This window comes from Carlito syrichta, unplaced genomic scaffold (assembly GCF_000164805.1).
Source record: "Carlito syrichta isolate Samal-C Ts95f unplaced genomic scaffold, Tarsius_syrichta-2.0.1 Scaffold313881, whole genome shotgun sequence".
In the NCBI taxonomy this organism is placed as follows: domain Eukaryota; kingdom Metazoa; phylum Chordata; class Mammalia; order Primates; family Tarsiidae; genus Carlito; species Carlito syrichta.
In genome coordinates, this window is record NW_007257977.1 from 258,780 (window position 1) to 270,081 (window position 11,302).

At 40.3% G+C, this 11,302-nt stretch overlaps 1 protein-coding gene and 1 pseudogene across 2 annotated transcripts in view; both read left to right on the plus strand.

Annotated features, from left to right (window-relative positions):
- The window catches only part of SGMS1 (sphingomyelin synthase 1), a 274,978-nt gene that overhangs the window by 39,978 nt on the left and 223,698 nt on the right, over positions 1–11,302 (plus strand). The gene's annotated exons all lie outside the window — the stretch shown is intronic.
- Positions 10,577–11,298, plus strand: LOC103273219 (annotated as a pseudogene).

Below are 11,302 nucleotides of genomic sequence, written 5' to 3' on the forward strand. Positions count from 1 at the left end.
GAGTGATCTATCACAGAAACAAAGTACTGAGTACCACATGTTTTCACTCATAAGCAGACCCTGAACAATTATCATAAAACTACAATAAAGAACTGCTGGGGGGGGCGCACACTTTATCATTAAGGGTACCTGATCTCAAACCAGGTGAAGTGGGGACCAAAATGAGATCCAAACTTTACCTGTACAATGACCATTTGTATACCTAACCCTGAATTGTACCCCACATCTTTAAAATAAAAATTAAAAAAAAAAGTTTGCCATCTCTGATTTAAGTAGTGGGAGGCCATTGAAGAGTTTTGATCAGGGAGGTGTTGTCCTCAGGTGTGTGTGTCAGAAAGCTTACCCTGGCATCTGTGGAGACTGGATTGGAGAGTACAAAGACGAAGGCAGTGGCAGAAGGCATGGAGGCAAGGAAACTGTGGAGAGAGACATTTTTGACATGGAATCCATTATAGCCTGTGTATGGGGTAAGGGAGATGGAGGAGCCAAAGACAGTTCTTAAAAATAAGGTTTTGATTTTAGAATAATTTTAGATTTATAGGAAATTTGTGAAGATAGTACAGGGAGTTTTCCACATCCATTTTATATCAGTATATGGTATATTAATCCTAACTAATTATCCAATATTGATGCATTATTATTAATTCAAGTCGTACTTCATTCCGATTTTCTTAGTTTTTACCTAATGTCTCCTTTCTGTTTCAGCATTTTATCCAGTATATTGCATTGTATCTAGTTGCCATGTCTCCTTAGACCCCTGGACTGTGACTGTTTCTCAGACATTCCTGATTTTTCATGACTGACAGTCTTGAGGAGTACTAGGCAGCTGTTTTGTAGAATGTCCATCAATTGGGATTTGTCTGAAAATTTTTCCGTGATTAGATTAGGTTAGATTAGGTTATTGACATAACCGGACACTTGATACTGATCTTGATTAGCTGGTCAAACTGAGAAAGCATTGGTCAGGTTTCTCCACTGTAAAATTACCTTTTCTCACCCTTTCCATATTCTACTCTTTGGAAAGAAGTCAATATGTGCAGCCCACACATAAGGAGTAGGGAGGTTTCTTACAGATGGAATATCTGCATATATTACATTGAATTCTTCTGCCTAGGGGGTCTGTATATTTTCCTTATTTATTTATTTAGACAACCATTCATTTATTTATATCAGTAAGGATATTTAGTTTATGCTTTGGGTTATAATTCAGCACTGTTTTCTTGGTCAAGTTGTCCCAGCTTTGGCCATGAAGAATCCATTCAGTTCTGTCTCTCGGTGTGTGTTTTAGCTCTTCCTTATATACAGGATGCTCAGGCTAATCTTATATATTTATCGCCTGCTCTGGTCCTAGAATCAGCCAGTTTTCTAAGAAGTTTAAGGAGTTGGGCTGAGGCAAAAGCTGTCAAAGGAGATTAAAGAGGAGAGGTCGGAGAATTGGGTAGAGTCTTATGGTGTCACAGGCTGATAAGTATTTCCAGGTGGGAAAATGGACTTACAAAGTGCTTTTGTAAGCAGGAGGTATCACACTTCCAGATTTCAAACTTTACTATAAAGCTACAGTCATCAAAACAGCCTGGTATTTGTATAAGAACAGGCATACAGACCAATGGAACAGGATAGAGAATCTGAAAGCAAAGCCTCAATTTCTTAACCAACTCATCTTTGACAAAGCCTCCAACAGCAATCACTGTGGAGAGGAGAACCTATTCAGTAAATAGTGCTGGGAAAACTGACTGATCACATGCAGAAGATTGAAACAGGACCCCTACCTATCACCATATGCAAAAATTAACTCTAAATGGATCAAAGACCTAAACGTAAGACCTAAACGTAAAACCTCAAACTAAGAATCTTAGAAAATGCAGGAGACATCCTTATGGAAGTTGGAACTGGCAACCAATTCCTGATCAAAACCCCAAGTGTCCATGCCATAAGAGATAAGATGCACAAGTGGGACCTCATCAAACTGACAAGCTTCTGCAAAGCAAAAGAGACCATCAAGAGAGTAGGGAGACGGCCCACAGAATAGGAAAAAAATATTTGCCAACTGTATATATAACAAAGTCCTAACATCTAGGATCTACAAGGAACTCAAATGTGCCAAAAGGAAAAAAACAAACAGCTCTATTAAAAAGTGGGCAAAAGACATGAATAGACACTTCTCAAAAGTATCCGGGCACCCAACAGATACATGACAAAGTGCTCAGCCTCACTCATCATCAGAGAAATGCAAATCAAAACCACATTGAGATACCAACTAACCCCAGTAAGAATGACCATCATAAATAAAACAAACAACAACAGATGCTGGTAAGGATGCGGAGAAAAAGGAACACTTCTATGCTGCTGGTGGGAGTGCAAACTAGTGCAGCCTCTTTGGAAGACAGTGTGGCAATTTCTGAAAGAACTAGAAATTGACCTTCCGTATGACCCAGCAATCCCCCTATTGGGAGTATAACCAGAGGAACTCAAATCATTCTTCCAAAAATATACCCGCACACGCCTGTTTGTTGCAGCGCTATTCACAATAGCAAAAACATGGAACCAACTATATGCTGCCCATCGAAGCAGGACTGGATAAAAAAAAAAAGCGGTACATATACACAATGGAATATTATGCAGCCATAAAGGTGAACAAAGATATGGACTTCACAGCAACTTGGAGGATGGACTTAGAGTCTATCATACTGAATGATCTATCACAGAAACAAAGAACAGAGTACCATATGTTCTCACTCGTAAGCAGACCTTGAACAATTATTATAATACTAGTAAGAAAGGGATTGGCAGTAGTAGAAAACTTCCAGGGGGAGGGGGTTGGGATTGGCAGTTGAGGGAAACTGCCAGGGGAAGAAGGGGCACACCTCATCAACAAGGGTACCTGCATAATGAACCTTTGTATTCCTAACCCTGAATTGTACCCTACATCTTTAAAATTTAAAAATAAATTCCCTTGTAAATCAGGTTCTGGGATAAATAGTGTAGGAGTCTTGCTGGAGGGGAAGGGTGAGAGGAAATGGTAGAAAATAAGATTAGAGTCAGAGGTGTTAGGCTTGGAAACCAGGCCAAGGCATTTTGACTCTGCTTAGCAGGAGGAGTGTATTGTAGGGCTGATTAAAAAAGAAAATGCTTCAGGATGGTTAGTTTTGTAGCCTCACACAAATTAGATAGAGGGATTAGAACTTGCAGTTGCTTCACTGGCAACTGTTAGAAATGGGTGCCTGGAGGAATGGTGAAAAAAGGAAGGACCAGGGGACCATTATTTGCTTACAGAGGATTTCTGCAGAGATTCGGTTATTTCCCAATTATGGGGAACAAAAGAGCAGAAGTAGTGTTTAAGCAATCTGTTTGCTTAGAAACAAACTTAATAATAATACAAAAATGAGATTGTCTTGAAATATCTACTGTGCCTGTAGTTGCTAATGTGAGCAGTCTCCTTTTCTTGTAGAAGACTGAACAGTGGACTTGAATTCCGCCCAGCCTGGAAAGTCACACAAGTCAAGTTAATGGAGTCTGAATTTTTAATTTGATTTTTATAGGGTGTCTCCAATCAATTTAAAAATTATTTCCTGTTGAACCTTCTGTTTTATCTTCTTTAGATAGTACTTTTATGTAGCTTTTAATAGCTGTGATGCTTCTGAGATAATTGATGACAGAGAGGGATTCTCACCGAGCCTTGGCTGGGTGGAGTGAATAATTTTGGGATGCTTACTTGTTTTTGATTGACTGCTGGCATTTAAAATTTGTCATATAACTGGGAGGATACATGCTACTATCCATTAATCTACATGTTTTATGAAATGGAAAGCATAGTCACCAAATTAGTGCTATGATATGAATTTTAAAAATCGTCCTTTTATTCCTTAAACTATATTAGACACAAAACCACTGATTCTGGAGTAGAGTCCTGTTGTATTGTTTTGTTTAGCTGGGCTCAAATGTTGTGATTTGTACATTTGGTTCAATATTAACAGTAGAATGACTTTCCTTTGCCTTGTGTGCATGCCAGTCTTCTTTAAAAGAGAGTGAGTTAATTTAGTAAAATGAATATTTTCACTTGTGTCCACTGGCATGTTTTATAAACCAGGAATCTCTGTTAGGCTCATTTCTGAATGTCTATCTCTATTCAGGGGTAGAAACATTTCATCAGAGAAATTCCACATTGTTTAAGTTGGCAAAATGAGGATAAAAATTTGTAGGTTTAAGGGAGCAAGCGCCTTGTGTTCTAAGCAGTGTCTCTTGTTACAGTCTGCTTTTCAAAATTCCATCTCTATGGTTTTGTTGCCGTGACTGGGCCTTGTGTTTGTTGCTACAGGATGCTCTTTATTTAACAAGAAAACTTTCTGAAGCAGAACCAAGAGAAAGATCGTAAGGCTCCTCCCACATTGTCCAACAGAATCACCATGCAGGGGACCATACACCAATGCTTCTTTTTGAACATACTGCCCATAGCAACCTAGAGGAAGAAGATATACTTGGAGCTCTGTCGAGGGTGGTCACTAATTCTGTGCTCCTGTAACAACAGGACTTTTAAGGATGTCGGGGCAGAGGGGCCCTGCCATTCCCTCTCATATTCCAAAGCTTCCCCTGTTGAGGTAGGTTAGTAATGTGCTTCGGTAAAATAGCTGCCTTGTCGTCCTCAAAGCTAGTGCATTCTCTTTTCTTGCTTTTATTGATGTTGTACACATGCTACCTTAGAGCAACAGCGGACACCAGTACTAGGTTTGTTTTGCTTTTCTTGTTCTTCTCCTTCAAACAGAAGCTATATATAATTTAACCAAATTATTTACCAGCTACAAATAAAGTTAGTTTCAACAGAATGAACACAGAAACGGAAATACACGTCCCATACTTCTTGGGACAAATGGAAAGGGATGATGTAGTGTGCCCCGGGGATTTGTGGCATGGTGGGACTGAATCGTAGGACTGGTCAGCCTGGCTCCTGCTCATTCTGTACTTTGTTTTTCCCTGTTCACCCTCTAAAACTGCAAGACTGCATTATAGTTTAGTGGTGCACAAAGGATTTATTTCAGTTTTCCTTCCCTTGGAATTTGCAGACAGGCAGACCTGATACATTGTCTGTCTTCACTTTTCAATAAAAGCCTTTGGTTTAAAATTCCTATTAAGGACACGGCTTGTGAGCAAAAAGTAAACTCTTTGTTGTCGCTATAAATCTGTATTAGAGGCTGGATGTGGTGGCCCAGCCTGTAATCCCAGCACTTTAGGAGGCCGAGGCTAGAGGATGGCATGAACCCGGGGTTCGAAACCAGCCTGGGCAACTTGGTGAGACCTTGTCTCTACAATAAATCACAAAAAAACTAGCTGGGCATGGTAGCGTGCATCTGTAGTTCCAGCTACTTGGAAGGCTGAGGTGGAAGGAATACCTAAGCCCAGCAGGTTGAGGCTGTGGTGGCCTTTAGCATGCCACTGCACTCCAGCCTGGGCAACAAGAGTGAGACTACAACTCAAAAAATAAAAAGATAAAAATAAAAAAATATGTCTTAGAGATAGAAGTACATGCAGATGAAGTGAAGGCTATTAAACCTGTTTGCCTTCACTGAAGCGAGATAATGACCTGGTTAGTATAGCATTAAATAGTATATACGTGTAGAATTACCTGTTTAGAGCTATGGCTTCCTGTGTTTGCAATGGCATCTGCAAAAGCAGGCCCTGGTTCATACCCTCTTTGCCTCCCTGTGTGACTTGGGCACCTTGTTTTACCTTTCTGGGCTTCAGTTTCCTCATCTGTGAAATGGAGACAATAAAATAACTACCTCAGAGCTGCTGGGAGGATTAAATGGGTTAATTCACAAAGCACATCAGACAGTTCCTGGTATTCAATAACTGTTACCTGCTATTATTTTTATTACATTCCCACAAGCTATGTCAGCATGTGTGAGTATAACTGACATTTAAGAAATACATGATGATTCACACTAGTACTTTGGGAGACTGAGGCCAGAGGATTGCCTGAAACTTGGATTTCAAGACGAGGAAAACATAGCAAGACCTTGTGGCTACTACCCTCCCAACCCCCCACCCCTCAAATGTATCAGAACCTACACATCCAAGGGAGTTTTTCTCCTCATATGCTCTCTCTTGGAAAATAAGTTCTGATTTTGGTCATGCAGGACGTTTGGGGGACACCTCTCTAAGGAATGCAACTACATTCTTCATTCGGCTCCTGTAGTGGCCAATTTTCAGTCCCTTGACTGAATGTGGGTTTGAATTTTTAAATTTTCATTAAAAAACTTTTAAATGTGAAAGACATTTGGAATCAAGTCAGGTAAAAAAAAAAGTTTTGGTTTAAAAACTTAACTGTAAATTTATTCACAAGTGTGGTCAGTGGACCAAACTAAGCAGGTTATTTTTATTTTTTTATTTTAACATGCAGATTATTTTGAGTTTGGCTTTTGGGAATCGCTAGTTCATATCTCCTTCCTGCAGAAGGAACTGCTCCTAATCTGGCGATTTTGACCTCAAAACCCCATTATCCATCCTGCCTCCTCTATAAGTGGAACATTAGCTACACTTGGTTTCAGGATTCACTTGGCCTGCAGTCTTCAATTCCTACAGAAACTCCTTTTCCCTAGAATCAGTGTGATTATTTTGTCTCTCTTGAAGACTTTTTTTTTAAACTTCAGATTCTTGTTCTAATAGCTAATAATTTTTACAACTAGATATATGTATATGTTAGCTAAATAGCGTGTGTATCTTCTCACTGTGGCTATTTGAAACAACATGATCGAGGGCCAGCCTTCAGGCTTCTCATGTGACTGTGTTGAAGTACACTGCCCCTGGTCCCTGCTGTCCTCTTCCTTCTTCACAATTCCAAGTGATGTGAAAAGCAGCCGCATTCTTTAGAGTCAGTTGTAAGTCAAGTTGCCAGCCTTGCTATAGACTCACTTTTTCCAACTGAGCGTATTGTAATGGAAAATATCAGCTTGTCTGGACATGCTCTCTGCTCTGCAAAAAAGTCAGCATTTGGTCTCCAAGATAGTTTGGGTGCTAACTTTATTCCTGTGCTGTCTGGAATGTGGAAGATCAGATGTGGGTGCCTAATGTCACTTGTTAAAATTGGCCTGAGAGAGAACACGTACACACTGTGTGTGGGGAAGCAGGTCCAAGTCCGAACGATACTGGCACGCTGATGGTCTGAGAAGCAAGTGAGTTGCATGGTAAAAACTTGGAGATGAGAGAAAACTTTCCTTTTTTTCCCCCCCGTACCTGGCTTTACATTACAAAAACCAAAAAACCTGCACAAATGGTTGGCGAGAAACAAAAACCAATTAGACAAAAATTGTAACTTTCTCAATAATAGTATATATCATTGTGATATATATAATGTTTTATAGGTAATAAACAGTGTGTTCTTCCTCATGTGTCTTTGCCATTTCCCCACAAACCTTTATTTATGGCAGTTTGCTTTTTGTTTTTAACCATTTTACTTTGATTTGTATTCACCAATTGTCACTCTCTTATCTGCTTCATTTTTTTAAGGACAAGTGTGCATATTTTCTGCTGTAAACCCAGATTGGTGGTGTCATAGAAATTCTAGTTTTTCTTCTTTATCTCAGTTTTTCAGGTATCTCATAATCTGTTCTTAAACAGATGTCTGAGAATAAAATGAGTGTCAGCATGTCAAAACAGTGATTTGTAAATACACATGTATGTCGATGTTTTTTGAATTTTTAACAATAATTTTAAGGAAAATAATACATGTACTTCTGGCCATTTTTAGAGACAAAGAAACTGGAGAATTTTGTTTGCAAACCTGTCGTTTATGCCATGCAAGTCTTTGAAGTCACAGAGTATGGCTACTTTTAGGTTTTTTCCCCTACAAGAAAGTCTAATTTGGTTGCTGGGATTACAAAGTTGTTTCTTGAGAATCTGATGTTGGAGGTGGTGAACTTGGTGATTTTGCCAGGGTGATTTTAGGCAAAGACGTGGGACACGCAGCCTCTTCTGCCTTTTAATGCTAGCGTCTTGTTCTTTTCCTATTGAAACCTGTTGGCAGGAAGGAATCAGAAGGCCTCCTCCAAGTGAAAATAACTGCCAGGAGTTTTAGTGCAGTCTTCCTGGGAGATGCATATTTTATCAAAAAAGAAACTTCAGCTTCAGGAATAGAAAAACAATTTTTTTTCTTAAGTGGATTAACCCTACAGTTTATTTTCAGTTGTGGCTTCCTGAGGTTTTACCCTGGTTCTCTTGATTAAATTTAAAGCATGCCCTTTTCTTTCCCAAATCATCTCCCACAGTGGGTGGTTTAGCCAGAAACCAGTGTCTTTATTCCATTTTTGAGGATCTTGGCCCCGTTCTTGGTCTTGTCTCCAAGTGGGGCAATTCACAGCAATTCTTTGTGCACTTTGAGTAGGGTAAGATGAATGGTGAATATCCAGCAAGCTGAGTTGGGCACTTACCATTCACATAGACAGTGGACCTCCAGGGTGGAGTTCCAGGTGGTAAAATTGATGATGTTATGAGGACATTGAGGTATGTATGATTAAATCTTCAGTGGAAGATGAAATGAAGTTGGTGTGTCATATTTCACAAGACAGGAGCGTGCAATACTCTTTAAGAAATATTTTGAATATTTGAGTTTTATGGTTACCTAAATTAAGTTGCTCTTAGAGGAAAAAAAAATTTGTGTAAATGCTGTAATTTAGAAAATCAGAAACTTACATAATAATACTCTATGGGACTGTCTTCATAGATATAGAGAACAGAAGATAAAGAGTTAGTGTTTCTAATCTTATCCTTTTCTGTGCCCCACACCTTCACATTTTCAAATCAGTCCTTTCCTAAGCTCTCCAGTTTTGGTTGGTCCTGTCGTCTTATAGAGTTTTCAACTGAATGTGTCTGAAGCACTTAAATCAGAGCTGCATCTTGGTCCCTTGCATTCTGCCATCTTTATGTTCTTTCCCAGGCCAATTCTCTATTGATTCTGCCTCCAAAAGGCATTTCAAATCCACCCACTTCTCACCACTCTCCTGGCCTGGTCACTTCAGTCACTCTTTATAATCACTGTGACCGTTTTTTCTCTTTATGAAATGTAAAACTGGAAATTCACACCCCCATCAAAATCCAAAAAAAACCTACCACCACTACAACCACCACCAAAAAACCACAAATAAACCGACAGCACCCACCTTTTCCATGACTTCCTATGATCCTAATTTGAAATCATAATTGTATAACCTCAAAGTCTTGCATAACCTCAATGTCTCACATGACCTGGCGGTTGCCCACAAATGCCCAGCCCTCCCCGATACCCGCCCTTGATTCAACCATGATGGCTTAGTTTTGGTTCCTCTGAAATAGCATTCACTTCTTCTTTCCTCTCTCCTTTTTCAAATTCTGTTAATTTTTATTCTTTCTTCAGTTCCCTCTTAAATCCCATTTTGTCAGGGAAAGCTTTAGGTTAGAAACCACTCTAATGCATCACATCCACCCTGTGGTAACACTTTTTGGATTTATCTCTAGTGTCTGGCATATGTAGACACTTATTCATATTTACTGAGTGAAGGGATGAAAGTAGTGGTACTTATGAACATTTTAAGTGCTGCTAAATACTCTGTGAGCTGGCATATCTAGCATATGTATGACACACATGCCACCACTATGCTCACCTGGCAGATGAGCCAGTCTATTGCTGGTCTGCCACCACACCCTTCCCCAGAGCTGGCTGACTGAGTGTTGTACTCCAGGCAGCTGTTTTTGGTCTACTGGTCTATCTCAATTGGCATGTGGCATGAAATGTACTTGACTTTGCTAATCTTGCAGAAAAGGCCATAGCCTTCTGGATGTTCAGGTCCTTGTACTGACTTTTAGATATGTTGCACAAACTTTTTTTATGCCTTAATCAGTGTTGCATAAACTCTTTATTCCTTAATATCATGCCAGTCTGATGCACATCATCAGATGGTAACATATCTTTTCATGAAGATAAAGTAAGAAATATTGAAAAATTAATAAAGTATATTCAAATATAGGGTTGTATAATGACAGTATGTTTTAACATAAACAATCATCCTATGATTAGCCACTCTTATATAGAGAATAAAAGTTAAATTTTATATATACGTAATACAAATTTTAATTGCATAGACTTACCATATCTGTATGTGAGCCTTACAGCAGGGACTCGTTTTCTTTCAGAAATAAGTGATTTATATTTCCATTTGACTTTTATTTGACATTTATTTTGCTAGTGAAAAATTCACTTCAAGGAGAGAGAATATAAAATGTCAAGAAGAAGATTTTTATTTATTTTTTTCTTTAGTTTACTGTCGTTCTGTGGCAGTGTTTCACAAAGTGTACCCGTGGATCACCTGTATCAGAGATGTGTGGGGGTGGTTCAGTTGCAGGCTCATGCCCCTACAACTTACAGAATGAGACTTTCTGAGGCTTGGAATCTGTATTTTAAAATGAGTACTTTGTACTTTAAATAAGTTCCAGAAGTTTGAAAACCAGGACCCGAGACCGAGGCAGAGTTGCTCCGGGCGGGCGGCTGCGGGTGGATCTGAAGAGGAAACGGTTCCGGAGACAGGGAGGGAGACCGGCTTGATGCCTGGATATGCGCGCGGAGAGCGGACGACAGCGAGCTCCGAGGTTCGGCTTGGAATCCGCCGACCCGGGGTCCGGCCGGCGCTGCCCCGGGGGTTCTACCCGCAGGACTGCGAAGAGGTAACTTCGGGGAGGCTGGAAGCCGGGGCTGGGCCTGGCAGCAGCGTCACCCTTTACACCAGAAAGCTGGCGGGCACTATGGGGAAAAAGCAAAAACAGGAAGAAAGTGGAGGAGGTGCTAGAAGAGGAGGAAGAAGAATATGTGGTGGAAAAAGTTCTTGACCGTCGAGTGGTGAAGGGCAAAGTGGAGTACCTCCTCAAGTGGAGGGTTTCTCCGATGAGGATAACACATGGGAACCTGAAGAGAACCTGGATTGCCCTGACCTCATTGCTGAGTTTCTACAGTCACAGAAAACAGCACATGAGACAGACAAATCTGAGGGAGGCAAGCGCAAAGCTGATTCTGATTCTGAAGACAAGGGAGAGGAGAGCAAACCAAAGAAGAAAGAAGAGTCAGAAAAGCCACAGGGCTTTGCTCGGGGTTTGGAGCCAGAGCGGATTATTGGAGCCACAGACTCCAGTGGAGAGCTCATGTTGCTGATGAAATGGAAAAACTCTGATGAGGCTGACCTGGTCCCTGCCAAGGAAACCAATGTCAAGTGCCCACAGGTTGTCTTATCCTTCTACGAGGAAAGGCTGACGTGGCATTCCTACCCCTCAGAGGATGATGACAAAA